Consider the following 3,183-nt stretch of genomic DNA (forward strand, 5'->3'; position numbering starts at 1 on the left):
AAGCCATCCCAAGGGTAGCATAAAGAAAGAAAGAAAAAAGGAAGGAAGACAGTAAAAAAAGGAAAAGGCTAAAGAAAAGGAAAAGAAAAAAGAGACATTATTGGCAAGGAGGGAAAGAAAAGAGGCAAATAAAGGAGTTTATTTCATTTATGTACAATATATTATTTATGTATATGTTATTCTTACATATACATGTGTATATGTACATGTACATGTGTATATGAGCAGATATATGTACAATATATATTCATAAATGTATGCCTAGATAGGGAGGCAGATAGAGAGGTATGTAATATGTTCTACGTTGGACTGTAAGGAAAAAGGTTAAATTTTATGCCCCAAATCATACAACTGAATAGTAAACTGCTTGTTAAACTGCAAAATACTGCTGCTGCTGCTGCTGCTAAGTCGCTTCAGTCGTGTCTGACTCTGTGCGACCCCATAGACGGCAGCCCACTAGGCTCCTCGGTCCCTGAGATTCTCCAGGCAAGAACACTGGAGTGGGTTGCCATTTCCTTCTCCAATGCATGAAAGTGAAAAGTGAAAGTGAAGTCACTTAGTCGTGCCCAACTCTTAGCAACCCCATGGACTGCAGCCTACCAGGCTCCTCCATCCATGGGATTTTCCAGGCAAGAGCACTGGAGTGGGGTGCCATTGCCATTTACTAGTAATATAAATCAATAAGAATGAAAGACAATGAAAGCTAAAAAAAAAAAAACAGAAGAAGAAGAATCCTCTACATGCACTGGGGATTTGTCCTTGTTCTTTCTTTTTACTTCTGACAAGGCATTTCCAAAATGAAGTCTTTCAAAAATAAAAAAAGGATCTTGAAGAGCACTAGCCCCATGTGAGACCAATTACTCCCTGGCTGTTTGTTACATACTTAAGGGGACATATTAAATTTTTGATATGAAATGAGCCCTATTTTAAGAAAGGTTTAAGGGAATTTTGTTCCTGTCCTCAGAGAATTAACAATTTTTAAGAACTCCTAAGACCTGTCTGACTTCTTCTTGGGAATTGCAGATATCCTCTTATTTTACCAAATCAGGAATTCTCTGACAAGTTCCAGAACATGAATATGTTACTCTTTTTCTGTGATATTCCTGTCTTCTAAAATGAACCACACAAATCAAGATAAAAGACACTGACATTTTGAAACCTCAGATATAAATTGAGTTAGTATCCAGTTAGACTTTATTCTATTTTGTGTTTCCTTTATAATCATGCTTATTAATATGCCATCCATGTCATATCCCAGAGAGATAAGTTCCCATGATGTTTTTCTTTTTAAAATAAGTCAGCTATATTTCTTCCATAGGGGATGTATTTTCTACTTATGACACTTAAAGAAATAATCGCACAAGAGTCTTTAAGACAGAGTAAAATAAATAATTAAATTGTTAAAATGTCCATATTACCCAAAGCTATCCATAGAGTCAATCAGGGCCTGTCCAGATTTCAATGGCAATTTTTACAGAAATAGAAAAAAAATCTTAAAATTTATATGAAACCACAAAAGACTCTGAATAGTCAAAACAATCCTAAGAAAAAAGAACGAAGCTAGAGGCATCACACATCCTGATTTCAAACTATATTATAAAAATATAGTACTGAAAACATTGTAGTATTGGCATAAAACAGACACATAAAACAGAACTGAGAGCCCAAAACTGAACCCACACATGTACAGCCATCTAATATCTGACAGAGGACCAAGAATACACAATGAGGAAAAGACAGTCTCTTAAATAGACAGTGTTGGGAAAACTGAATAGTCACATGTGAAGAATTAAAGTGAACTCCTATCTCATACCATTCACAAAAATTAACTTTAAATCGATAAAAGACTTGTAAGACCTGAAACCATAAAACTCCTAGAAGAAAGCGCAAAAAGCTCCTTGACATTGGTCTTGGCAATGATTTTATGGTGTTTTTGTGGATATGACACCAAAGCACAAGTCATGAAAACAAAGCAAAACCAGTGGAACTACATCAAACTGCAGGATTCCTTAGCTTGGCTCAGATGGTAAAGAATCTGCTCGTAATGCAGGAGACCCAGGTTTGATTCTTGGATCAGGACGATCCTCTAGAGGTGGAAATGGCTACCCACTCCAGTATTCTTGCCTGGAGAATCCCCTGGACAGAGAACCCTGGCAGGCTATAGTCCATGGGGTCACAAATAGTTGGACACAGCTGAGTGACTAATACTTTCACTGTCACACATCAAACTAAAAAGCTCCCGCACAGAAAAAAAGAAACAATCAACAAAATGAAAAAGCAGGGCTTCCCTAGTGGCTCAGTGGTAAAGAGTCCACCAGTCAACTCAGGAAACAAGGGTTCAATCCCTGATCTGGGAAGATCCCCCAATACTGTGAGGCAACTAAGCCCGTGCACCACTACTGAGCCCGTGCTTTGGAGCATGGGAGCTGCTACTACTGAACCCCACCTGCCCTAGAGCCCATGCTCCACAACAAGAGAGGCCACCACAACTGAAGAGTAGCCCCCTTTGGTCCAACTAGAGAGAAACCCATGCAACAAAGAAGACCCAGTGCAGCCAAAAATAGATAAATAAAACAATAATTTTTTTAAAAAAATTAATGAAAAAGCAACCTATAGAATGGGAGAAAATATTCACAAACCACATATCTGATAAGGGGTTAATATCCAAATATATAAGGAACTCATAGAATTCAATAAAAAGAACAAATAATCCAATTTTAAATGGGCAAATACTCTGAATAAACATTTTTCTCAAGAAGATATTCAGATGACCATTCAGCACCTACATGAAAAGGTGCTCAACGTCACTAGTCATCAGGGAAATACAAGTCAAAACCACAAGGAGATATCACCACAGACCAGTTAGGATAGCTATTATCAAAAAGACAAGAGATAACAAATGCTGAGGAGGATATAGAGAAAAAGGCACCCTCAGACACAGTTGGTAGGAATGCAAACTGATGCAGCCACTATGGAAAACAGCCTAGAGGTTCCTCAAGAAATTAAAAATATAACTACCATATGATCCAGCAACCCCACTTTTGGGATGTAGCCAACAGAAATGAAATCACTCTCTAGAAAGGATATGTGTACCCTGGATTCACTGCAGCATTATTTACAATAGCCAAAGCATGAAAACAGCCTAAATGTCCACCAATGGATGAATAAAGAAAATGTGGTGTA

This window comes from Ovis canadensis, chromosome 2 (assembly GCF_042477335.2).
Source record: "Ovis canadensis isolate MfBH-ARS-UI-01 breed Bighorn chromosome 2, ARS-UI_OviCan_v2, whole genome shotgun sequence".
Taxonomy (NCBI): domain Eukaryota; kingdom Metazoa; phylum Chordata; class Mammalia; order Artiodactyla; family Bovidae; genus Ovis; species Ovis canadensis.